The sequence below is a fragment of the Meriones unguiculatus genome, chromosome 7 (assembly GCF_030254825.1).
Source record: "Meriones unguiculatus strain TT.TT164.6M chromosome 7, Bangor_MerUng_6.1, whole genome shotgun sequence".
In the NCBI taxonomy this organism is placed as follows: domain Eukaryota; kingdom Metazoa; phylum Chordata; class Mammalia; order Rodentia; family Muridae; genus Meriones; species Meriones unguiculatus.
In genome coordinates this window covers 95,120,459-95,135,326 of record NC_083355.1, presented here as the reverse complement: position 1 = coordinate 95,135,326, position 14,868 = coordinate 95,120,459, and the positions used below count along the sequence as shown (strand labels likewise).

Sequence of the window (14,868 nt, the reverse complement as noted above, 5' to 3'; positions counted from 1 at the left end):
AGACTTATGTTGTAGCTTAAATGAAAATGGTCCCATAGGCCCATAGGGAGTGGCACTATTAGGAAGTGTGGCCTTGTTGGAGGAAGTATGCTCAAGTCAGGTCCAATGTCATACCCTCTTCCTGCTACCTGACTCAGATGTAGAACTCTCAGCTACCTCTCTAGCACCATATTTTCCTGCATGCCACCATGCTTTCTGCCATGTTGATAATGAACTAAGCCACAATTAAATGCTTTCTTTTATAAGAGCAGCTGTGACCACAGTCCCTCTACAGAAATAGAAACCCTAACTAAGACACTTTAATATGTTATATTGACAATGTCAGGTTTTATCTACTACTTTGCCTAAATCCAAAAGATAGTATACTACTGTATCCCCTTGAAATGTATACAGTCCACTTTGTAAAAATAAAATACAGTCCACTGTTATAAATAAAATTGTGTTTTAAAACAAATCTAACTCTTTGTTTGCATGTTAACCTGAGGTCATTTATATGCTATGAAGGCAGAGTTTGGTTGTTGTGATATAAATTGTATGTCATAAAAAACTATTTACCATCATCTGGTTCACCATTTCTCAGCCTCAGTACTATAATAATTTGAAGTTGGAGAATTCCTTATCAGGTTAGATGGACTTTCCTATGCATTGTAAGAGGAGAAGGAACAGGATAAGCAAAGGCACAGTATATCAAAATTCTTGGCTTATTCTTGCCAAATTAAGTACTGCTTCTGGTCCTAACTTCTCCTCTATGCCAGTTTAAGCAATAAAAAGTGTCTCTAGCCATGGCAAAACATTCTCTGGACTCAAAACTGTTTCTAGTTGAGGACTACTAACCTATAGAAGAAGCCAAAACCAACTACAGAACTATTATTTTCCAAGGAAGAAACTGTCCAGTATGCTTTGCATTCCAAATACCATATCTAGAACATAAAGAAAGCACATCAAATATATATGCTATTTAATGGCATTTGGAGGATTATAAGACATTGTAAAGGAATTAAACATTATAGAAGAGTTTTTAACCTGAATGGAACATGGATGATGATCAAGTTGATACCCATTTTTATAGCTGATTTTTTTCCTTTAGCATCTTAAACATCATCCATCAGGCCCATTATGGTAATATCTATGAAAAAAAACATGCTAAGAACAATAAATTTCATCACAGACTATTTGATTGCAAAGAATTTTTAAAATATAAAATTACCACATTCAAATTTCACATATGCACATGCATTTAATTTATCTTGAATAATTTTTTAAAATGTATTCAAGGAATAAATTATTCTAACCATGGCAGAATGGATCAATTTAATTGTGTTAAAATGTAATATAAAGAAATAGCAACTTCCTTATACTTAGCCCAGAAATTCTATTGAAGGCTATAAATTGCTTTCTACTCTTTTATAAACCTATAGCATGGACAGCATTGTTAGAACTACAAAAACTTCTCTGCTGTTGAAAGGATTATATGTATGCCGTGAAAGCTAACAAATGACTCAAGGACAATGTAAGGAAAATTAATCCCAATAATAGCTAATGTCCATGGAGCATGCACTGAATGCCAGACTTTAGCTAGAAGTTTTATTGCATCATATTATTTGAACATTATGATAACTCTGTGTGGTGGGGACTGCTAAGGCGCCTATTTAATGATTGGAGGAAGTGAGCTTCAGAGAATCTGAATTCTACAAAACATAAATAGTATGCATTAAAAAAAATCTCAGTTTGAGTCTGTGTACCTCTAGAGCCTGAAATCTATAGACATTGTATTACCTAAATATGATTGGAATTTATAAAAAGAGATCATTATTAATGTAATGAACAATCAAGAGGGGACCAGAAGACACAGCCTAAAATAAAGAACATTCAGAACCGAAACAGGAAGACATGCTTGCTAAGAAAATGAAAGAACTTGGTCATAGAAATGTGAACTGAAATTTTGTCATTGGAACGATCAGAAATGATAACTCTGGGTCAATACAGAGAATCTGTAAGGAAGTGGAAAGAGGGAAGCCACCAGACAGACACTCTCAGGTAGGAAGCTCAAGGGGATGTGACACGTTGGGCAGTGGATATTTCTAAAGAATAGTACAAAGTGCCAAGTGGAGCAGAATGTAGACTGTAGGGAAGAAAGATAAGAATATCCATTATAATAAAAGTCACAACCGTCAGAAGAAATGTGGGAGAGAAATGTTCAGAGAGAAAGAACAGAAATGAGTGAGAAATGACAAGGAAATCCCAAATGGAATCTTGCAGTTTATGAGGGAAAAGATCATGATATGAGGATGTGAAGGAAAAATCAAAACCCACTGTGAGACTTCTAACGTGGATAAGTGGGCAGTGAGGACAGTCTCAGACACTCTTGATTATACTAACCACATCATCATTATCACAATGAACATGGGCTCCTATCTAGCTTCTGATGATGCAAGGGCCATCTGATGCTAGTTTTCTCATCTTTACTGTCTCAAATATCACTACCAATTTTGCTTTATCTCCTTCCCTACCATCTCTGGAAAAAAGGCATTCTTTGTCTTCCTGTGTTCTAGAGTCTGCACATCAAGGTTTATATAAGGACACATGAAGGAGCATGTGTTGGCAAAAGAAACATCTGGCTGGATATAGTCAAAGCTGCAAGAGACAGTTCCTAGGGATCTGTGATGCAGCAAAATGCATAAAAATAACAGTAAATGTTTATCAATACTATACTGATATATATATATACTATATATATACTGCTGTGGTGATGATTCATTTTGATTGACAACTTCATGGGATTTCAAATCACCATGGCCACATCCATGGGCATGTCATGGGGATTATCCATGTTAGACTGACTGAATTGGAAAGATCCATACTAAATGTAGGTGGTATCATTCACTGGGCTGTGGTCCATGACTGAATAGAAAGGTAAATAAAAAGAAAAAAGAAAAGAAAAAGAAAAAAAAGCTGAGCAAAAGGATTCACTTCTCTCTGCTTCCTGCCTGTGGATACAATGTGAGCAGCTGCCTTCTGCTCTTCCTGCCATGATGGACTGTCTGCCCTGTAAGCCAAAGTTAACTCTTCCTTAAATTACTTTTGTCCAGGATTCTATCTCCAAAGTGAGGTAACTAACTAATACAGATACACATTTAAAGAATCATTAAGGGGTAGATTCCATGGTATATTGCTTTTTGTCTTGTTTTGTTTCTTTCTCTTTGTTTAAATAAATATGATTACATCATTTTTCTCTCCTCCTGTCCTTCCTCTAACCCCACCCAGGACCACCTGCTCCCTCGCAAAACCATGGCCTCTGTTTCTTTAGTTATTATTGTTACAATAACATATGTACATATATATATATATATATTATGACTTGCCATAATTTACAAGATATATATTTAAATATATACGTATATTTATATAAAATATATGAATTACATATATGCTATAAAATAGAGTGCGGATAACAGAACAGTGAAGAGCAGTTGGTGAGAGGGGACGAAGAGGCGGCAAGCAGGCACACAGGCAAACAGGGTGACAAGAGAGCAGGGGAGTTTATTCTTAAGTTCAAACACTAGCGGCATGTGTGCCTGGAGTTGAGAGTGATTCCTAGCTCCTTAGGATAAAGGGAGAGAAGAAATCATCACATATCTGGGATGAGGAGGGTTGGAGTGTCAGCAGTGGAGATAAGCTTGGTAAACTGATATTGCCAGCTAAAATTTTTGCAGAAAGCTGCAGCATGTCTTATCACAGGCCTTTCCTTCTGGCATTTCTCTCACTCAGCCACAGCTCCATGACCTCCTTGGCCTTTTGGGATCATACTAATCTTTTCTGGCTTCAGGTTTTCTGATCCTATCCTTGCAGATTCCACTGACAGGTTTGGCCTCTCTGCAGATCTGTGTGCACTAGACTCCTTTCTTCTTAGGTCTCAGCTTAATTATCTACCACCACGAGTCAGCCTTTTTTTTCAATTTATTTTTTTTATTTATTACAATTTATTCACTTTGTATCCCAGCTGTAGCCCCCTCCCTCGTACCCTCCCAATCCCACCCTCTCTAGTCATTCAGCTAAATGGAGAAGCTCCTCACTATCCCATTATCCTCTCTACTTCCAGCAGGTCCATTTCCTTATTTGGAAATATAATTCAATTTATTTGTTTTCTTTTATATGTATGAGAGTTTTGTACACATGTATGTCTGTGAACCATGTGCATGTCTGGTGCTCATGAAAGTCAGAAGAGACCTTCAGATCCTGTGGAACTAGAGTTACAATTGTGAGCTACCACGTGGGTGCTGGGAATCAAAGCCCACACTTCTGCAAGAACAAGTGCTTTGAGGCCCTGAAAATGTATCTTAAAGAATTACTGTCACATTTATTCTTAGATTTCTTTATCCACAGTTTGCATCCTATTGACTCAGGAACCTTCTGTATAGAATCATAGAAGACATTCTCCAATATTTGGAATAGACCTCGTGGAACAGTGAAAATCTACCACACTTGCAATAAGTGATTGAATTATTTGTTAATGAAAAAGTGAATAGAAGCATAAACTAAAATTATTACAAGTATTTATTCCTTTATTAATTTTTCATGAATGTCAACTCTTCTGGGCTATCATTGAAAATCAGAGCAGACAACTGATATGTGCAGGTTTTTCTTGGAAGTATCTTTTCTTAAGGCGTATGTTGATTGTAAAAAGTGATCATTAAATGGTGATATTTTCACTACCAAAGTAATCTAAGCCAATATGCTGGAGAGATACCTGCATGGCCACATTTATTGGGGCACTATTCACAATAGCCAAATTAAATAACACTTTTAATATACTCATAACCCAGGTTACATCTTTAAATCTAAAGGAGCTGTTCAGTCCACATATGTTCCTGCCATCAAGAAACTCAAGCTATTGGGAAAACAGATCACTAAAATATAATGTACTAAGACTATTTTAGAAATTGCATGTGATGGAGCTGTGAACTGAGAACCTATAATACAGTGTTTCTAACCTTTATGAGGAAAACAAGACACCATACTAAAAAGCACAACAGGCACTAAAGCCTTGAGACTGGTCTGCACATGTGGAGGGCGAAGGGATGACCATGAAGAAGAAATGACAAGAGGTACACACAGCCCCCCAAGCCACAGCTGAGCGGTGAGCTAAGGTACAAACAGAACAAGAGGTGAGATCAAGGAAATCTTTCGGGTTGTGTCTTGTCTTAGTAGAGGGGACAGAGCTAAGGTGAGGAGAAGACCAAGGACAATTAGAGACAGGTTGAATCTCGAAAGGGTAAATAGTGGTATCAGTTATGCTTAAAGAGGAAGGAAGACTTATTCTGCAAGCCAGGAGGAAAGAGGCTAGCAAGGTAAATTTAGTGAGGTGGAAGAAGAGGGGGTTAGCATAAACTGAATACTTATTTTTTTAAATTTTCTGTGGAAAATATCAGGCCATATTCTGACACCAGCGTAGTAAAGGAAAAGTAAGAGAAAAGGAAATCAGATGCTATTGGTTGATAATTGGTGTGCAAGTGCACCTTGTCCTGCACCTCTAGTTGTTTGTGAAGTAACACATTTGCTTCTGCATCTCTCTGGAAGACTGTGCAGAAACAGTCCACATGGGGAGTAAGGCACACAGCTTCTGAAATGTCACAGTAATGGAATAATTGTTTTCACATTTGCAAAACAATAAAAAATAACTAATCAATTAGCTCAATGATTGCTTTATCTCTGTAGGTGTGTGTGTATAAGGAGTAGGCTTTTAAAAATATTCTTTGAGGCATTTGAAGACATGGGAGATTTTGTCTCAGTGGGATTGTTGTGGTAGATTACATTTGCTGTAAATAGTGACATTTTCAGAGAACAATAAGTTCCACTGAATTTATCCTGAAAGAAAAAAAATAAAAAGCTAGATAAGAGACTCTTAAAATCGTACTAAAAAGTCCTAAGTCAAAGGCATTGGAGACAACTGCATCTAGTGTTACAGAAAATACCAAGCTGAAACAAAATGAAAGATTCACACATATTTCAAGACAAAAGCCTTCTACTGCTTGGCATTTATACCAAGAGAGGCTCCTTCCCTCTCTAGTCTCATAATGAAAATCATTCCTCCATTAGCAGGTTGAACAATATCAATTTGCCCAGTCAAAGTGGGAAATCAAGCAAAAACTGACATCCTCGCAGAACAATCAATGGCAAGGTGAAAGAAATGGGTAATTGTAGCTGGTCTCCCAGCAGGACATTCTTGCCTGATTAAATGACCTTTCCTATGAAGTGTGTTCTTCAAATGATAGTGAGCAGCCATTCCCCAGAGTGAGCTTAACCCCTGATTTACCAGCCTTCTTCTGAGGAGTGTTTCCCCTTTTTCTATCAGAGAGTCTCATGATTGAGTTGATAACAATGGTGGGAGGAGCCATGATGCAGGAATATTTAGTCTTCATCACTCATGCTGATAACAGGAGCAATGCACAGCAGTCTTTCTCCCCCGAACACAAATTCATAACGATGACAGATGACAGCACCCACCTAAGCTTTATGCGAAAAGTAAGGGATAAGCATAAAATGTGTGACACCTTGTAGACCCACACTTTGTATGCATTCATTTTGCTGTGTGCTCAGTAATTACCGCTGTAAATGTAAATGCTGTGGTTGTAATGGTTTTGTACTTTATAACTTCCTAAGACTAGGGTGAGGGAAACAGTTATGGGTGGTAGTTATAAATAGGTGATAGCAGTGGCTAAGACCTCAACTCTGACCCTGAGAGCAACCCAGTGATCTTCATGTGCTATGCAGTCAATAGTCTTGAAAGCGATGATAAAAGTCTTCACAACAATAGGCCAGGCCAAATCACCCTTGAATTTTTTTTTTCTTTTCATGGAGTTCATTCACTGTAAAGCTGAGAAGCACCTTAGAAAGTACCATCTCCTCATTTGACTCTGAAATCGTCACTTAGAAAACCAGTCTGTTGGGATGGCCAGGGATCTCTCTCTCTCTCTCTCTCTCTCTCAACTTTTTTCTTTTGTAGTTCTTTTTTTTTAATCTATCAATTTATACATGAATAGAAGTATGGGTTAACATTTATCCAGTGTAATTATCTTTATGCTACATGTGAATTTATTTTTTTCCTTTTAATATTTTTTTTATTTTTAAAATTTTTATTATTAGTTACATTTTGTTAACTCTGTATCCCAGCTGTATCCTGCTCCCTCATTCCCTCCCAATCCCACCCTCCCTCCCTCATCTCCTCCCTGCCCCTTTCCAAGTCCACTGACTGGGGAGAACCTCTTCCCCTTTCATCTGACCCTGTTTTATCAGGTATCATCAGGACTGGCTGTAAGAAAGAGGACCCGGGGTAAGATGATCAACTCTTTTTTTTATTTTAGATACCCTGGTACTACTCATTAGCCTAGTTCTTATTCTTAAGAATATATGAACCAAGTTGATCTCACTCCCATGGAGTGGGAAAATACTCCACTTTTAAGCATAGGCATCTTTTGTATCTCAAGATAGAGGAAGTTGGGTCTGTCAGCTAACTTTCTCAATGTTAGGATAATGGATGTCTTGTCTGCTTTAGAACTCAGCTCCTGAAGTGTTCTGATGTGACAACTGGTTAACATTTTAAAAGCTTATGATTCCCAATCATTATATTCACATGTGGTGGTGATACACCTATGATAAATAAAATATGCTGGGTTTTTTTTTTTTTTTTTTTTTTACCTTCATCTATCTATTTAATTGGCCCAATGTCCATATTCTTGTCACAGAAGACTGGGACAAATAGCAGCAAGAGGAATTATCCTACATAACCAGAGGCTCTATCGCAAGTGACAGAAAACAACCCAGTAGGTTTAGTTAAAGAATAGGATGAGTGGAATGATTTTTTGTGGCTGGAATTCCAATGGTGGTCTAATTTTAAAAATACTTGATCTAAGACTTTGAAATTTTTAACCAAGACCTAGATCTACTTGATCTTCATCTTTCTGCTCTGTTTTTCAACATTGTGGCTTCCTATCTGGTTATTGTTGTGGCAAAGTAGACACCAGTACTCAGCTAAATAGTACCCCAAATTCTGACCCAAACAAATGACAGTTGGCTCCCTAAAACCTATGAACCAAAATCCTGAACCTGTATGTCACTGCCTTCAATTGAGTTAGGTCCTATGGGTAAAATGTCATGGCCATGGCACAGAAGTACCTGAGTACACGGAAGATCACATACTCTGTGGAAGAGCCATGCATGGGAGAGGGCCATTGAGTCACCGAATTTTGAATGAAAAGCAACAAAAATCAATAATAGTTATCAAAATTAAAAATAGGTTTCAAGTTAACAAGACAAACAAAAAAATCAAATCAGCAACAATAAGGAACAATCCCATTTTAATAGTTTGAATTTGGAGTTAGGAATGCTGGCTCATGCCTGAACCTCCCAGGACTCAGGAGGATAAAGTTTAAGCCAGGCTGGTCCACATAGTTCCTCCACGACTTAGAGTATAATTTGAGATTTCAGATCAAAACCACCAAGGACAGGGGGCAAAGGAGAGGGAGCTTGATTTTAGCAGTAACTAAAGAATCTTTCTCTTTCTCATAGTACTGTAAAACTTATATAAGTATTTTCGAGGGAGTAGTGCAGCCTGGTACTACCCCTATTTTTTTTATTTTTTAATATTCATCTTGGGATGAGTGACTATGTCTGCCCCCTCTTGAAATACACCTCATTCGTGTCACAAATCCCCAGAGGATATAAGTTTTGTCCTCTCTTCTTCTATGCCGTTGTTAGTCTGCATTTGGCTCAGCAGTGATGCTACACTGATTTAAAAAAATTAAGATATGGGAGCAGCGGAGACAGTGCCGTGGGTGCGGTGGGTTAAATCCCATCGTGGGTGCGGCTCACAGCACCGGGGTGGGGGTGGGGGTCCCACTCTTCTGCACCTACTCCAGCCTAGACCACGACCTGAACGCAGCAGCCGTGAAAGCGTTCCAGCAACAGGAACACATAGGTTGAAACAGGACTACCTTCTAATTAAGAAAGACCCGGTATCTTACAGCTGTGTGAAGCCCCTCCCTTCACATAGTCTTGTCATCATGTTATCCGAGACCCTTCTCAAGATGACTCCTTGAGAAGGTGGCAATTATCATGGAAAACTATTTTTTTCCCAGAGAATTTCCATTTAAGCCTCCTAGTATTGACATCATAACCCCCAATGGAAGATTTAAGTACAACAGAAGGCTGTGTCTCTCCATCACAGATTTCCACCCAGACACATGGAATCCAGCGTGCTCTGTCTTCACCGTTCTAACAGGGCCTACGCTGGGCAGCAGAGAGACACCGGACTTCACGAAAAGACAGCTGGCATCACCGAGTTTAGTGTTTAGATTAAAAGATTAATTCTTTTATGAATCATTTTCTGAAGTTGTGGAGGAAACAAGAAAGCACAGCATGAACTAAGTAACAGGCTCCAGAATCTTTCCCTGCTAGAGATGGTTTCTGACTGGGAGATGCACCGTGGCCAGAATGGGATCCAGCTCCTCAATGGGCATGTACCTGCTACTGGCCCAAACCTTGCTGGGCTCCCACAAGCCAAAAGGCATCATGGATCCTGGCTGGCACTTCGGCGAACTGGTTTGTTAGAGTTGGCTTTGCAGCCTTTGCCTACATGGTCACGTATGTGCTGAGAAGCATAGCACAGGAGTGAGGCTCATGGGCCACAGCCTACAGTGGCTGCTGAGGGATGCAGGGCCCAGAGCTTGATACAGGCATGATGGACATACTGCTGAGCACAGGGTGGCCTGGTGGACTCCTAGGCTTCACTTTTTTAAAAACCTTAAAAAGAAAGCAGAAACCAAAATTGTGATTTGGAGGAGATCAGAGGTTCTTAACTTCCTCTTGGGGCAGACATGAACAAAGTCACTTTGGTTTCATTGCTTATCTCCTGTGTTGTCTGTTGGACCTGTTTAGTAAAGCTGTTTTTTTTTTTTGTTTGTTTGTTTTGATTTTGTTTTTTATTTTATTAGGTTTGGTCACTTAAAAATATAAAACTTTATGTCTAATCACTTATAAGTGAGCATATCCCGTGTATGTCTTTCTGCTTCTGGGAGACCTCACTCACGATGATCTTTTCTAGATGCCACCATTTGCCTGCAAATTTATGATTTTCTTGTTTCTAATTGCTGAGTTGTATTCCATTGTGTTAATGTACCATAATTTCTGTATCCATTCCTCAGCTGGGGGACATCTGGGTTCTTTCTAGAGTCTGGCTATTACTAATAAAGCTGCTACAAACATGGTTGAGCAAATGTCCTTATTGTATACTTGAGCATCTTTTGGATATATGCCCAGGAGTGGTATAGCTGGGTCTTGAGCTATACCACTTGAGCACTATTTCCAATTTTCTGAGAAAGTGCCAGATTGATTTCCAAAGTGGTTGAACAAGTTTACATTCCTACCGGCAATGGAGAAGGGTTCCCCTTTCTCCACATCCTCTCCAGCGTGTGTTGTCACTTGAGTTTTTGGTCTTAGACATTTTGACGGGTATAAGGTGAAATCTCAGGGTCATTTTGATTTTCATTTCCATGATGACACTGAGCATTTCTTTAAGTGTTTCTCAGCCATTCAGTATTCCTCAATTGAGAATTCTCTGTTTAGCTCTGTACCCAAATTTTTAATTGGATTACTTGATTTGTTGCTGTTTAACTTCTTGAATTCTTTTTATATATGGATATAATATAGGATAAGCATACTAAAATCTGTACACCTAAAGAAGCTAAGCAAGAAAGAGGACCTGGGTAAGATGCTAAATGCTCCTTCAGAAAGGCAAATGGGATAGATAGTACAAGAGAAAGAAAACAGGGAATAGGACAGGAGCCTACCACAGAGGGCCTCTGAAAGACTCTATCCAGCAGGGTATTGAAGCAGATGCAGAGACTCATAGCCAAACTTTGAGCAGAGTACAGGGAATCTTATGAAAGAAGGGGGAGATAAAAACACGAAAGACCTGGAGGGGACAGAAGCTCCACAAGGAGAGCAACAGAACCAAAAACTCAGGGCACAGGGATCTTTTCTGAGACTGATACTCCAACCAAGGACCATGCATGGAAATAACCTAGAATCCCTGCACAGATGTAACCCATGGCAGCTCAGAGTCCAAGTGCATTCCCTAGTAATGGGAACAGGGGCTGTCTCTGACATGAACTCAGTGGCCTGCTCTTTGATCACCTCCCCCTGAGCGGGGAAGAGCCTTACCAGGCCACAGAGGAGGACAATATAACCAATCCTGATGAGACCTGATAGGTTAGGGTCAGATGGAAGGAGAGGAGGACCTCCCCTAGCAGTGGACTAGGGGAGGGGTATGGGAGGAGAAGAGGGAGGGAGGACAGTATTGGGAGGGGACAAGGTAGGGTGCTGCAGCTATGATACAAAGGGAATAAATTTTAATAAATAAAAAAAATTAAAATTCTGGGAAAAATATAAAACTTTAGCGCCTATCAAATACTCTGCGTGCATTCTTAGTGTAGGAACTGAAGGTGGGGCCAGTGCTGAAACCTCCAGTGGGGCTTAGTGGACCAGCGGATAGCACCTGTAGATGGGACGTCTAGGAGAACATTGATGTGGCCTCATTGTAAAACTGTGCTTCTGAACGAGAGAAAATACTTATAGAAAGGGATTTAAAAAATTAAGGCATGGCTATCTCAGATCAAGAAAAGCCACCACTTTTTGAGTTAACATTAGAACTAGCCCAAGTAGCTTTAAACTATAGAAACAGTGCAGAGAAATAAGTGGTTCCTTGTTTTTATTAATTTATAAACAAAAAGGTATATGAATACTGACTGCATTAGTATTTCTACAGGACCATGTTTTATTAAGTACTTTTTGTACTTAATATAGTATAAAAACATCTGGGCAACATAGCAATTTCCAAGATGGCTAAGACTTCCTAATAGAGAGAGTCTGTCTCAAAAACCAGCCCAAAAAAATATCTCTTTTGATCCCTACATTAAAATGCTTAACATAATTTATGTGTCTCTAAAATTTGGAAAGCTAAGACCTGGAGCAGTCAAGTGACTTGCTACGTGACAGGCAAACCATGAGGAATGAGTTAGACAGGACACAACTCTGGGCTCAAGTTCCTTCTGCTTCCTGCATCCTTCATCCTTGAAGACTAAAAACCCTTCCCTTGGCCTTTGCTGACTCTGGGTTGCACAGAGTTCTTAACACTAGAGACAAGAGAAGGTGCAGATCTGCTCCATGACTCCAAGTCACCTGCACACAGATGGATACATGTCCCCACCTAAAAGAATACCAACACAAGGTCATGCAAAGCAATGGACTAAAGGAAAGGGAGAAGTGGGGAGAGGAGAGAAAACAGTGAGTGAAAAAGTGACAGAGCAATGTAAAAGCAAAGGAGAAATCGAGGTATAGCGTAAGAGACTAGCAGCAGAACAGGGTGAGAAAGAATAACGTAAAAGGGATATATTTTTTTAAGGCAACAACAAACACATTATCCCAACGCCCGCAGGTGCCAGCAATTCAAATAAGCATATAGCAATTAACAGAATTAACACAGCCTTAAATAGCTTGGCTCACCAGATGTGGACTCCTATCAGGGTTCTATAAAATGTAAAGTTATTACAGATTAAACCATTAATCATCTGTTCAGAGACTATCTCTTTGGCTGCAAAACCCCATTCTGCTTTAAATAGCTAATAATCACAAAGAGATGAGGAATGTAATGTGCACAATGGCATTCCTCTCGGTCTTCTTTCCTTTGAATATATGTTCCATCCACCCGATTTTCCTGATTTTCCTTCCTTCCTATTAGAGATGTCATGAGAAAGGATGGTGAGAAAGGCCAGTCTGTAGCATGTGGGTTTCCCCACGGGCAAAGAGAGACTCTAACACACTGGGTGCAGGGAGAAGTACCAGATGGAGAAGAAAGGAGGACAATGCAAGAAGAATCCACTTGAACGGCACAGAAGGTCCAACATGTAGGAGGGTACTGTGATGGGCTTCAGCTAGCTCCCTGCTTCTGAAGGAATCACTGTGCATCTCAGTGTTGGCATAGATTGCACATTACTACTGTGCTTCATCCAACAATTACAGCTCAGCTCTGCCAAGGACAAAAGAAGGAGAAAATGTATGTCCTGACAGAAGGGCACTTGGAAACTGAAAGACTGGTCAAGGGGGAATGCTTGTCTATGGAAACAGTTCAGGATAGCATTCTCCCTGTCCAGTGCCAAACCTGATGGAGTTCTCTTTCCGCTTCCTGGAAAGAAGATAAAGTACCCTGGGCAGGTACAGATTGTAGATGGACAAACATTGGTCAAAGAATTAGGTCTTGATGAATGTCATGCCAATATGGCAGTGTCATTCACTATGTAAGAATCCTTCAATGGTTCTGTGTTAATGCAGAATAAAGACCAAGAGTAGAGCATGGAACAAATGACCTGGGCCCTGGCTAATGATGTAGTCCTACCTCCAAAACATCTGATCTTGTTCTCTGGTATTCACAAACTCTTTATAAGTTCCTCATTGTCTAGTAGATGTTCACCTGCTTGCCTTTGCTCACGACATCTCAATACCCCCACCTTTCCTTCCTGTTTTCTTTATTCATCTTAAAGCTTCAGCTTGGCACTCTGTCCTCTGAGAAGTCTTCCTTGAACTACAGGATAAAAGTAACTCTTCCTCAACAGCCCCATTACAACCATGAATGTCTTATTTTGAACTACCTTTCAGGAGAACTATAAATGTATATCTGTCTCCTCTAACCAAGTATGATTTCATCTAAAGCAAGAATTTTATTTGTCCTGTGTATATATCCTACCAGTCTTTGGCATCCTGTACGTTCTCAGTACTTATGGGCTCATGATTCATAGTTCACCAAAGAATAAACATTGACAGCCTTTTAAAAATTAATTTGAAAATATCACAGAATGCATTTTGATCATACTCACTCTTCCTCCTAACTCCCCCTATAAACATACAACCCACCTTCATGTCCTTTTTTTTTTTTTTAAATAACTCAGCAAGTTCAGTTTGAGCTGCCCTCATATTAATCACTGTAAAACCACACCCTTAAAGAAAATGGGCTTTGCCTCTCACGGAAACCATGAACTGTCAATACCTCCTTGGTTAGAGGTGGGGATTCATAAGACCCTCCTTACACCATGCTAGAGTATTCATAGACCGTAATTTGGAATTCTAACCCCAGCATCATGGTATTTAAAGATGAGCACTTTCAAGCAATTAGGTCTTGATTGGTCTTATAAAAGAGACCCTGGGAAATTCTTTAATCCCCTTTTCACCAAGTGAAAAGGCAATGAGTAGATGATGCCACTGCGAACAGGAAGAGGCCTCACTAGAATCTGACTGTGATAGCTCCCTAATCTCAGACTTTCAGCCTCCAGAACTGCAAAAGCACGTTTTCCCTTTTTTTTTTTTTTATAAGCTATCCTGACTTTAAATAGCAAAGGTACTTTGCTACAGGAGCCTGAACCAAGACAATGTTGTCCAGAATCTCACCAGGTCTTAGAGCTCCAAGCAGCCAACTCATTTATTTATTCATTCATTCTAGACACGCCCATCGGATGAAATTTTCAGAAGCACAGAAGGTTTATTAAGAAAGAATAGGTTTCCCAGGGATAAGGATATAGTTGAGCTGGTAGAGTGCTTGCTAGCATAGATAGGCTAGATAGATAGGCTCAGATAGATAGGCTGCATCTGCAGCACACTCGGGAGATAGAGGCAGGAGAACCAGAAGAGAGCCAGCTCAATCTATGTAACGAGTTTTGGGTCAGCCTGAGATACATGAGACCCAGAAGGAAGGAAGGAAGGAAGGAAGGAAGGAAGGAAGGAAGGAAGGAAGGAAGGAAGGAAGGAAGGAAGGAAGGAAGGAAG

The 14,868-nt window shown here is 39.6% G+C and overlaps 1 protein-coding gene and 1 pseudogene across 45 annotated transcripts in view; one reads left to right on the top strand and one right to left on the bottom strand.

The window, feature by feature from the left end:
* Nucleotides 1-14,868, bottom strand: part of Nrxn3 (neurexin 3) — a 1,566,538-nt gene that overhangs the window by 1,096,192 nt on the left and 455,478 nt on the right. The window lies entirely within an intron of this gene.
* Nucleotides 8,917-9,670, top strand: LOC110558452 (ubiquitin-conjugating enzyme E2 J2-like; annotated as a pseudogene).